This window comes from Orcinus orca, chromosome 9, assembly GCF_937001465.1.
Source record: "Orcinus orca chromosome 9, mOrcOrc1.1, whole genome shotgun sequence".
Classification (NCBI taxonomy): domain Eukaryota; kingdom Metazoa; phylum Chordata; class Mammalia; order Artiodactyla; family Delphinidae; genus Orcinus; species Orcinus orca.
In genome coordinates this window covers 12,933,488-12,946,281 of record NC_064567.1, presented here as the reverse complement: position 1 = coordinate 12,946,281, position 12,794 = coordinate 12,933,488, and the positions used below count along the sequence as shown (strand labels likewise).

The following is a 12,794-nucleotide window of genomic DNA, read 5'->3' as shown; positions in this document are numbered from 1 at the left end:
TATATTGTTACAAATAGAGTTTTTAAACTCAGAGAAGAGAAACATGAAAACCAATATATACAGTTATATTAATAATTATTTAATACTTACTACACATTGGTTACTGGTTTAAATACTCAACATGAATTATCTCCTTTAATTCTTACCCCAATCCTTTGAGGTAGGAGCTATTTTATTCTTATGTTACAGATGAGAGAAATGAGGCACAGAGAGACTACATAACTTGCCTAAGGTCACAGAGTAGAGCTGGGTTAACTCTGAATCTGTCTCCACAGCCCTTGCATGTCACTCTCATGCCCAATCACCCTCCCAGTGAGACGGGCAGTATGGTGCTCTGCAGGTCATGGGCTTAAGCCAGTGGTTCTTCACACTCTGAGTCACTCATCCTTTTTTTTTTTTTATTTTTTTGCGGTACGCGGGCCCCTCACTGCTGTGGCCTCTCCCGTTGCAGAGCACAGGCTCCAGACGCGCAGGCTCAGCGGCCATGGCTCACGGGCCCAGCCACTCTGCGGCATGTGGGATCCTCCCGGACCGGGGCACAAACCCGTGTCCCCTGCATCGACAGGCGGACTCTCAACCACTGCGCCACCAGGGAAGCCCTACTCATCCTTTTGAGATACAAGTGGACTTTCTCCTGGTTGAGGCCGGGGAGTTTAAAACATAGTGTCAGTTTTCTGCATAGCCTAATGCTAGTCCAAAAACTCTAGTAACATAAAATAAGTTTTCCCCCCTAAAATTTATTTGGCTCTTTATCCCAAGTTGCTTTTATACAAAAATGAACATGTAATAAATGTAGGCACTCCTGGGTCTTGCTAGTAATACAAAAATAAACACATTGACAAATAAATGTGGAAGTACAGTTGACCCTTGAACAATGCAGAGGTTAGGGGTGCGACCTTCCTCACAGTGGAAAATCCATGCATAACTTTATGGTCAGCCCTCCAAATCCCCAGTTCCCTATTCTCAGATTCAACTAACCTTGTATTGTGTGGTCCTGTAGTACTCATTTACTGAAAAGAATCTGTGTGTGTATGAACAACTTGTATTGTTCAAGGGTTGACTTCACTAAAGGCTGGCTTAGCGAAAAAACATGGTCGCCAATACACACAGAAGGCTTGACCATCAGCAGGATTTCTCTGACAATTACATTAATAGTTAAATTTCTGAACACAGAGAGGCAACAGATACTAAAGGGGTGTTGGGACATTTTCTTGGGAAAACCATGGAGCAGCTACATTTTGCCACAGTTCCTGGAACACTCGCGTTCGCCAGAGCCCTGGACCTTCCCTTGCTTTCCAAACAGGAGAGTCTGATACTGAAACTACGGTTGTTTAGGATCCAACTCTCACCATAGCAGCCACAGGTTACTTCAGTTTTATCTTAAACATCCATAGGCAACAGCGACTGTTTTGGTCACCCATCACACATTTGCTCTTCCTGTGGGTCAGAACATCCTGAATTTCCTCTGGTGAACCTTTCCCCGTGACTCAACCCTGTGGATTTTGGATCGGGTGAGGCTCCTTTCTGGCACCAGACGTGGAACATATGACCAAAGTCTGACTCATCAGGAGTGGACAGTGACCCAACTTGATCCAATCAGTGTGAACCCAGGACTCATAGGGGAGGTATTAGAAAAAGGCACTGTCTTCTCTGCTAGAATACAGTAGGGAGGATGGGAGCCCAGAGAGCTGCCGAGTGGAGAATGAGAATGAAGCCAACAGTGAGAGCAGTGCCAAGAGGGAAGGAAACGCTGTCATCCTGATAACATCATTTGGGCTCCAGGCTCACTGAAAATCATGCATCCTGAGACTTCTCAATAACAAACCAAAACCCTTTGCTGATGCCAGTTTGAGTTGAGTTTCTGTCACTTGCAACAGGACAGTTACCTGACATTGCAAAACAGACTATGGAGCTTTGTATTATTCATGGTAGCTTGTACCACTGTTTTAAAAAATTTATCTTAGGGCTTCCCTGGGGGCGCAGTGGTTGAGGGTCCGCCTGCCGATGCAGGGGACACGGGTTCGTGCCCTGGTCTGGGAAGATCCCACATGCCGCGGAGCGGCTGGGCCCGCGGGCCATGGCCACTGAGCCTGCGCGTCCGGAGCCTGTGCTCCGCAACGGGAGAGGCCACAACAGTGAGAGGCCCGCGTACCGCAAAAAAAAAAAAAAAAAAAAAAATTATCTTAAAAAATCTATCTATCTATTATCTATTTCTTTTTCTTTTTAAAAATAGAGTAAAGCTTCATGTTTTTTGAGATCTCCTAGAGACCTTCATGGATCCCTAATTATTAATTGCCATTGTAGCATATAATTCCTTCCTAAATGCACATGTGAGAGTGCGCACGTCCATAATGACAAGTCAAGGACTGAAGATGCTGCAGTGGAATTTGGGTGCTGGGATCATGCACCAGCTGCTTGGGGCATAGGATTCTGAAAATTAATGTTTTAGCAAAATTATCTATTACCACAGGATGCAGACTTTAGGATCATTAAAGAGGAAACTAAACCTCAAATGCTAAATCTGCAATGTCAAGGATTAACTATATTGCCTCACTGTGTTAATTTGTCCTACTGCAATGTTTTCCTTTCCCTTCCATTTCATCAAGTCCGACTTTTCCTTTGAAAGCCTTCATATCTAACATCCATGCTCCAGAGTAAATTCTGGGTCCAAATACATTTGCTAGCCACTAAAGCAAAGTGAAAATATTAGAAATGTACCACCTCCTTTTTTTAGTTAAAAAAATTTTTTTTTAAACCTTTCTCTAAAGTCCACAGTTTACTGACCTTTACATTGTAGATTTTCTGTACTTACTGATACAGGAAAAGCAGAGTCATTTAAATGAGTTTCACTTTAAGAGAAGCTGGTATTTGAGAAGTAATATTTATGAAATGACTATTTGAAGGAGTGATTATTTGTATAAAAAAGATTTTTCACTTGAAACAAAGCCTTTTCTATGTTTCCCATTAATATTTACCCTAGTGAGTAAGCTATTTGACTTAATTTATAAAATTGTCCTTAGAATTCTGGAAATTCAGAACAGGAAAAATGTTTGATGATAATTTCATATTTGTAGAAGCCACGGAATGAGACAAGTTAAATAATTTGCCCAGTTAGTGATTGCTTGGTTAGCGGTAGTTGAGAATGTGTTGCCAGTAGACCCACCTTCTTCTTAAAAGAAGTTCTTCAGGAACCCTCCCTTTGCAACCCGACCCCCTTCCCCAGCCAAAGAAGTTCTTAGACAGAAAGAAAAATGATACAGGTCAGAAACTCGGGCCTCATAAAGAAAGGAAGAGCATTAGAGAAGGAATAAATAAAGGTAATATAAATCTTTTATTTTTCTCATTCTTAATCTAACATAATAGTTTGCTCAAAATAATAATAGAAACAAGGTATTTGGTGATTGTAGCTTATGCATAGTGAAATGAATGACAGTGCTATTATGAGGAATTGGAAATACCCTGTTATAAAGTACTTGGATTACCCATGAAGTGGTATAGTGTTATTTGAAAATGGACTTGGATTAGTTATTAACATCCATTATTTACCACCTGGATGAACTTGGGCAAATTACTGAGTGGCTCCCTTCATCTGACAAAAGTACATAATACAGGTTTATAGAATTTTGATGATCAAATGAAAAGTCCTCTGTTCAATGCTTGGCACAAATTAGGCAGCCAACAAATGGGGGGCTGGATGCTCATAACTGTCCTTCTGACCTGCCCTCCCTTCCAGTTGTCTGAGTTAATTGCAGAGGTTCTGGTTTTCCTGGCAGGACTATCCTTGTCCTGGTCTAGAATCTTGCTTTTGGACCACAGTTCCTGCTTCCTTTCTGGCTGTTTGTCCTCCTTCATTTAGTGGATGTTTTGGGTCCCATCAACTTGCTCATTGACTGTGTTCCTGTGATTTTAGTTCTGGGTGCTCTCACTTGGCTTGGGTTAGAGCACCACTCCCATCAGTTCACTCAGTAACCTGCCTTCTAACCTTGGCAAAATCATTTCAGGTCGTGTACCATACCTGTGTTTCTCTATGGCATGTGCTTGTCAGACTGATGCATAAGGATCCAGTTGAGGGAGGAGATGGCTTTTGGCTTGCAATGAGCAGAGAACCCTGGAAAAACCACGACTCGTAATTTTTTCCTGAAAAGAATCTTCACTTTCAAAAAGAATAGGGTGAAAATATACAGTTCAAATCACTTAGAAGCAGAATTGTCTCTAAGGAGAATACTTTTAATTTTGGATGTCAGTGACTCTTTGATTGGTTTTGTACTTTTGAATGAATTTGTTCATTTTGGAACCTGGGGAAGCCTATCTGCATGGGCAATTAATCATACATATAAAAGTTTGAATTTGAGTACCTTTACTGTCTTAATATGACTGTTTTAGGTAATTAAGTAATACATGCTCATTATATAAAACCTAGAAAATACAAAAACCTTTAAAGAGAAAATAATCCAGAAATAATCCTAACATTTTGGTGTATGTCCTTGTCATTTGTTTTTCTTTATGAAATTTGGAAAATCCATGGTTTTATATCCTACTCTTTGCACTTACCAGTATCTCTGGAGTGTCTTTCTACATTTAAAAATACTCCTCCAGGAGAACACTATGGAGGTTCCTTAAAAAACTAAATTAGAACTACCATATGACCCAGCAATCCTACTACTGGACATATACCCTGAGAAAACCATAATTCAAAAAGAGTCATTAACCACAGTGTTCACTGCAGCACTATTTACAATAGCCAGGACATGGAAGCAACCTAAGTGTCCATTGACAGACGAATGGATAAAGAAGATGTGGTACATCTATACAATGGAATATTACTCAGCCATAAAAAGAAATGAAACTGAGTTATTTGTAGTGAGGTGGATGGACCTAGAGTCTGTCATACAGAGTGAAGTAAGTCAGAAAGAGAAAAACTAATACTGTATGCTAACACATATGTATGGAATCTAAAAAAAAAATGGTTCTAATGAACCTAGGGGCAGGACAGGAATAAAGACGCAGACGTAGAGAATGGAGTTGAGGACATGGGGCGGGGGAAGAGTAAGCTGGTATGAAGTGAGACAGTAGCATTGACATATATACACTACCAAGTGTAAAATAGATAGCTAGTGGGAAGCAGCTGCATCGCACAGGGAGATCAGTTCGGTGCTTTGTGACCACCTAGAGGGGTGGGATAGGGAGGGTGGGAGGGAGACGCAAGAGGGAGGAGATATGGGGATATGTGTGTATGTATAGCTGGTTCACTTTGTTGTACAGCAGAAACTAACACAATTTTGTAAAGCAATTATACTCCAATAAAGATGTTAAAAAAATACTCCTCCAAAACATTATTTTTGATGGCTGCTTATCATTTTATTGAATGACTGTATTATGATTTACTCATCTACCACTATTGCTGGACATTTGTGAATCCTATTAGAAATAATACTTCAGTGTAAATATTTGAACTTTCATTTTTGAGTACTTATCCAGTTATACCCTTCAAATAGATTCTTTGTGAGCACTTTATATTTCCAAGGTCCTCTGGCTGTTCGTGAAGCTCTGGTTTGCCGTCCATGGGGTACCATTGAGATCTACTGCAGTGGGGCTAAAGGACCAAAGATGCTTTGGGTGGAGGATGCTCTCTGGTAGGATGCTTTTTATTACCTTCTGGGAGGGGGCTCTTCCCAGTGGGCTTAGTTGCTTGGCGCATATGAAATGGTAAACTTGACAAAGGCAGCTCGCTTTTGTTATGTTAGCTTGCTTATGTGATGAAGGAGTGGTTTCTGTGTCTGTGTCACCTATTACAGGCTGTAGCCATGTGAGCGCCCTGTAATGCAATATCCTGGGCAGTACCTTCAAGTCTTGCACAGGCCTTAGTTGAAGAGTGATTCCTTTTCCCAAAGGGAGTCCTCAGTCCAGGAGGTTGATGCCTGGAAAACCTCAGGGTATTGCATTGGCTGGGTGGCATTGCAGTGCACCTGTACTGGTCAAAGCCTGCCTGGGAGAAGTGTGTCTACTCATCACATTTCCAGATCCTGTGGAATTGTTGTCCCCAAGAGGTCTAATTTCATACAAATCACGTGTGCCATGATTTTTGGTGAATGATTAGATCAGGTTTCTTACTCTTTTTATTTATAAAAAAAATCCTGGGGCTCCTGGGGAAGAATTACAGAGTCTGAGAAGCAGATAATCACACAGTTTAAAATATTGTGGCTTTTAAAAATACTTATGAGATAGACTTCCCTGGTGGTGCAGTGGTTAAGAATCTGCCTGTCAGTGCACGGGACATGGGTTCGAGCCCTGGTGGGGAAGATCCCACATGCCACAGAGCAACTAAGCCCGTGCGCCACAACTATTGAGCCTGTGCTCTAGAGCCCGCAAGCCACAACTACTGAGCCTGCGCTCCTAGAGCCTGTGCTCCGCAACAAGAGAAGCCACCGCAATGAGAAGCCCGCGCACCACAATGAAGAATAGCCGCACCCCACCCCCGCTTGCCACAACTATAGAAAGCCCATGCGCAGCAACGAACATCCAGTGCAGCCAAAAATAAACACATACATACATACATACATACATACTTATGAGAGAGAAATTATCACAGAAAAATAACTATTCTCACTAGTAGATATTTACAGATGCACTTTAGAATTATTTTCCAATAAATACCTAGGTTTCAATAAAACCTATTGAAATTATGATTGGAACTGTGGTAAATATATGAATGATTTTGTAAAGCATTGGCATTTTAACAGTATTGAGTTGTTTCATTCAGGAACATGGTAGGTTTCTACATCTTTTCAGGTCATTTATGTCTATCGATAAAATTTTGTGGTTTTAAAGCCTTCACTTTCTTTGTAACTGTTACACTTAAGTATATTATAGGGTGTCTTTTGTTTGTTGTTGTTACTGTGCATAGGATACTTTTCCAGTAGTTGTTCTAACAATTAGTTGTTATTATATTAGAATGTATTGATTCCTGTGTATGTTTCTCATATCAGGCCATCTTATTGAACTCCCTTATTGGTGTTAATAGTTTTTTGGTTTTTTTCTTTTGAGTTTTCATTACCACCCCTCACCGCCCCAATATTAAATAGTGGTGGTAGAGAGAGCATACTTGTCTTTGTCCTGATTTTATGGAAATATCCCCTCTGGGCCAGTCCATCCTGGCCTGTTTGCCCTCAGATTTGTTCCTTGATTTTCCTAGCTCAGTTCTACTGCAGGGGGCTGACATTTGTAGGCTACATATCCTGAGGCTCCCATGTCAGCTGGTGTCCATCTGGGTTCCGCCAATGGGAGGTCCTGGGAAGAGATTAACGAACAAAAGAAAGGGAGCATCCAGAGTATCTCTCCCCTATTCTCTGCCGCAGGTAACAACTCCAGCCACAGCTGCCTCAATTCATGGTTCCATCTCTGGCCAGTCAAGTGTTTCCATGGTTCCAGCATCTGTTGGGTGAATCTGGTTCCTGGGCTCAGGACCTCTTTTTGTTCCTCCAGCTAGGCTGCCGTCAGTCCCCAGCAAGAGCGCTCTTGCCCAAGACCCCTTGTTTTAGAGGGCCCACATATCACAAACACACACAAAATAACTGTTGAAGACCTCATGGTTGCCTTTATGTCTTGGGATCCGGCATCAGTACTGGCATAGCATGGCTTGCAACCCAAACCATCTGTTCTTCTGGTTAACACAGAACAGACCCCAAGGAGATGCTTATCTATGCCTCTTGCCCTGTGTCCTCAAAACAAAAGGCAACTGCATCTGAATGCCTTTAAGTTGTGCGGGTTGAGTTGCTGCTGATGTTGGCGATAGACACTGCTTTGGAGTGCTGAGAGGATCTGAGGGTGGAGGCACGTTGATAAAAGAAAAGATGAAATGATTAACTTGTCAAAGTCTTCCTCCCAGAGAGCAGGCCCACAGTAGATTTTTGAATAAGGAAGTATCATTTCCCAGGAGTGAGGAGCATCCGTTTTCTTGCTTCCCTTTGTGTTCCAATTCATGGCTCTGGAGTTACACATGAATTAGCGTGGTATTTTGAACAGCAGCACACAGTAACTGAGGAACTTTTTTACATTATGCTCTTGCAATTCGTATTGCTCTTAAACTACCAGTGTATTTCTCTAGACCTAATCTGAATTTTGGCCCCCGATCCAGAAATATTCTTGTGTGGAACATAGTTTGAATTTGTTTCTAGCGATGTGGCCTCAACTGAGCGAATAGTCATGAAGTTCTTTGGGGAAACTCAAAGATTATTTATGATATGTCTTGAATCTATCCATAGATGAAATACATTTAAATTTGACTTTATAGCCACTTAAGACATATAATGGAAATGTCAATTAAATGTTGTTAAAGCCATTAAATTTAATTGAGAGAGGGTATAAGATATACTAGGATAGCTAAATGAAACAATAGAAGATCTTTAAATACAGAGCAAAATGTGGTCTTTGGTGGAAAATGAAATTAACTTTGGATTTGTGCTATCCAAAAGTTTTTGATATGAACTGTTGCTTGCTATTTTTAATATAAAAAAGCATATCTAAATTTGGCAATTTCTCACTTAAAGGGATTAAAATATTTTAAAATTGTAAAGAAAATGGTTTTCTAAGTAGAAATGAACTATGTAGAACCAAAAGTGATATTCCAAAAAAATATAAGGAAATTAGAACAAGGAAATGCAAATGTTTTTATGATTTTAAAGAAGATTCACATACAATTAATCCCAAAGTAATGTCTGTAGTAACTGTTTTCCAACCATTATTGATCAAGTTATGGTCTTGTAGAGAGATTTGAATAAATTAAGCAATGTACTGCAATTTTTGGTTTTCTTCATTCTGACATTTAAATATTTGAAAGAAGAACTTAATAAATATTGTGTGGATATAGATGTTACTTTAAGAGATAGTAAAAATCATGCTGTATGTGATAATGATTTATATGGTGAAAGTAATATAGTATTTTTTGCATTAACAATAATTTGTCATATGTGATTGTTACAATGCTTGAATGTAACATGTAAAATTCCAAATGCAAGTATTGCTTTAAGAATTTTATTGACACTTCCAATAGAAGTGCTATTGCCTCAGTAAAGTTTCTCCAAATTGAAATTAATTAAAAAAAAACTATCTAGAAACTACAGTGAATCAAAAACAGTTGTCAGAAACATTTGGCATTATCATCTATGGAATATAATGTTATGTGAAAATCCTGGTTACAGCAATAGAATGATTTTTCTGAAACAAAAGTCAAGAAGGTTAAGTCTTATGATACACATATTACAAGTTAATTACGAAGTCTTTATTTTACTCACTTTCACGTTGTTGGCCCATCAATGCATGAGCAATAATAATTAATTTGGTTGTCTTTGATATTTCGCCAACTTTTTTTCATACAAAAACCATAACTTTACACATATTTGAAATTTCTGTCATCATAAAGGTAGAACGATAGAAAATTCTTAGTTAACAATTTTTCACTTGACTTCTGCCTTTTAAACATTTAGACATATGGTATGTGGGCCTCCATTTGTATGCTCGTCCTGAGCTCCTTGTTAGAGGTGAGCCTGCCTTCAGCTGCGGGGTGGTAGTGGCTTTTTGCTATCAACTTCCTGTTGCCTGCTTGGCTTCTTGGTTCTTCCATCATCCTTTAATTTTGCACAGATAAGCAGACACATGAATATTTTCTTATGTCCCTTCCTTTTTTACATGAAAGGTAAAGTCATGGGTTAAATAGTGTCCCCCCCCAAAAGGTATGTTGAAGTCCTTATCCTCATGCCCTCAAAATATGGCCTTATTTAGAAACAGTGTCATTGTAGATGTAATTCGTTAAGATGAGGTTATGCTGGAGTAGGCTAGGCTCTTAATCCAATGAGACTAGTGTCCTTATAAGAAAAGAGAAATTTGGAGACAGAGGAAAGGATGATGTGAGAGAAGATGTTCATGTGCTGACACAAGCAAAGACTGGAGTGAAGCATCTGTAAACTGGGAAATGTCAAGAATTGCCAGCAGACCCTGGAGGTTAGAAGAGGCCGGGAAGGATTGTCCCCTACAGGTTCCAGAGGGAGCATGTCCCGCTAACAACTTGATTTTGGACTTCTAGCCTCTAGGACTGTGTGACGATACATTTCTGATGTTTTAAGACACATAGTTTGTGATACTTCGTCATAGAAACGCTAGGAAACTAATATAGGTAGTATAATGAATATACTCTTTGCCTGTTGTACAAGTGCTCTGCAGGCTAAATACCTAGAAGCACGTCCGCTGGGTCATAACAAGCCTGTATTTTTCATCTTAACAGCTCCTCCAAATTGTCCTCCAGTGTGGCAATGTCAGTTTACTCTCCTATCAGCCTTGCATGGGAGCACGTTTCCTTATGCCCTGGCCAACACTTGACATTAACAGACATGTACTTTTTTCCCATCTGATGGGTAAAAAGCAGTATTTAAAAAAATTGTATTCCCTGATTACTAGTGAGATTGATTTTTTTCCCATATGTTAATTTCCCATTTGAATTTCTTCTTCTGTAAATTGTCTTTTTATAACCTTTGCCCGGTTTCCTGTTGTGTTATTTGTTTTATTCCTACTAGTTTGAAATACTTCTTTATGCAGGAGATGATCTTATTCATTTTAAACCATTCCTGGTATAGGAAGAGCTTTTAAATATCAAGAATGTTTGTTGGGTTTAATTGGTTGTCTTTTCAGCTTCTAGTGAGATGATCAAATGATATTTATTTGACCTATTGATATGAGGCACCTGTAATTGTAAGAACTTTAAGAAGCAGAGCAATTAAATATTTATGGGCAAAAGGAGTGATGCCAATGTGGGGCTTTTCAAAATATGTCTAGAGGGCTGCCTGGTTAGAACAGAGGTTGTGTCTAAGGGAATGTGACGGTCAGCCTTAGAAAACTGGCTGAAGCTTTGTGGGGCTTTATGTGGGGTACGGAGTTTGAGCTTTACTGTACAGGAAAAATGAAGTCACTGCAGAATTTTGAGTAAAGGACTGTAGAATTTAAGAAGATTAATATGATGCTGTGGTGGAGGAAGATGAAAATAAAAGCAAGGAGTGGACTTAGAAACCCAGGGGTGAGATGAAAATAGCCTTTTGCCATAATGACCCTAATAAGGAAAAAAAGGAGGAAGGTAGGTATCACACCAATATGACTCTGATGAGGAGAGATTTAGGAAGAAGATCTTCATAAGGAAAGAAGTGTACCTATTCAAGCATAAGTACTAGCACGTCACAGACTTGGGGGACTTTGTCAGGAGGCCTAAAGTGGAAGATAACTTTTGGGTTTCAAATAATGTCCAAAGTTAATTAGGACAATAGAAATAAGAATATACAGAGGGCCTTTTCTCTGGGCAATGATGTAATCTTGATGGATGGCTAAGAGAAAGCACACCTCATCAACCTTTATTTTGCTTCCAATTGACAATGTCAAGGAGAGTGATTTTCAGACTGAAGGTGGGGTGTAGGGTAGAACAACTATGATAACTGAAGATAGTTCACAATGGGTGAAAAAATTATAGGAGAGCATCTATCTGCTCTGTGTGAGCTGTACCCCAGGAAACTGAAAGAAGTTTTAATGGTATCTCTGAATCTCTGATGTTGACCTTGGAGAAAGCCTGGAGAATGTGAACTTAAAAATAGATGTGTGTGTATGCCTGTGTGTGTGTGTGTGTGTGCAAATAGAATTCCAAATTTCAAAAATGTAGATTTCACAAATTGCAAATGATCTTAATGTCATTTCGGGGCAAGATCCTAGGATAGCATTCCAAAGGGATGACTTGTCTCCTAGAAGAGGAGGTGAGGCTCTTTGGTTCTACATGGGTCATGCCATGACTGTTAGATCCAGGAGCACGATCTGATGCAGGAAGCACTAACCATCAGGAGGTATTAGAAACCCAGTAGGAGCAAGCACAAGGAGGACATGAAGAAAGAATATTTAGCTTGGAGGGAAGAAGGCTTAGAGAGAACATGGTGGCTGATGTCAAATATGAGAAAGACCGTTATATGGAAGAGGGATCAGGTATCTGTGGGCTTCTCGAAGGCCAATGGGTAGAATTCCAGGGACCTAGGATAAGACTTAGGATAAGGAAGACCTGTGTAACCACGTGCACCATCCAGTAGTGCTTTCCAAGACAGTGATTTTTCTTTTTCCTTTTTTAAAGGTTTATTTATTTTTGGTCGTGTCGGGTCTTAGTTGCAGCACGCGGGATCTTCCTTGAGGCATGCGGGATCTTTTGTTGCAGGGCGGTCTTCTCTCTAGCTGTGGTGTGCGGGTTTTCTCTCTCTAGTTGTGGTGCGTAGGCTCCAGGACGTGTGGGCTCTGTAGTCTGCAGCACGTGGGCTCTTTAGCTGAGGCTCAGGAGCTCAGTAGTTGTGGCGTGCGGGCTTAGTTGCCCCACAGCATGTGGGATCTTAGTTCCCTGACCAGACATCGAACCCGCATGCCCTGCATTGTAAGGCCGATTCTTTACCACTGGACCACCAGGGAAGTCCCCCAAGACAGTGATTTTTCTATCACTGCAAGTGTGCTAGCGGAGGCCGGTCAGTCACTTTTTCTGGAAATGTTCTTGAAGAGATTCATGTGTTATTGTGTGGGTAACTCTAAAGTTCCTTCCAATTTTGAGCTTCTGTGATCCTAGGCCAGTGTAGGTGCGAATGGGAAGGATTAGGTTGGAAATACAGAGACTGTGAAGCCGTAACTATTGAGGAATTGGAAGAAGACAGAGGGAAGAAATGTAGATCACTCAATTGAGAAAAGAAAATCCTGTAGTCATATGGTCTAGAGGAAGAATCCACCATCTTTTTAGC

The 12,794-nt window shown here is 40.3% G+C and overlaps 1 long non-coding RNA gene across 1 annotated transcript in view; it reads left to right on the top strand.

The window, feature by feature from the left end:
- Positions 1–12,794, top strand: part of LOC117202291 (uncharacterized) — a 31,222-nt gene that overhangs the window by 17,494 nt on the left and 934 nt on the right. The window lies entirely within an intron of this gene.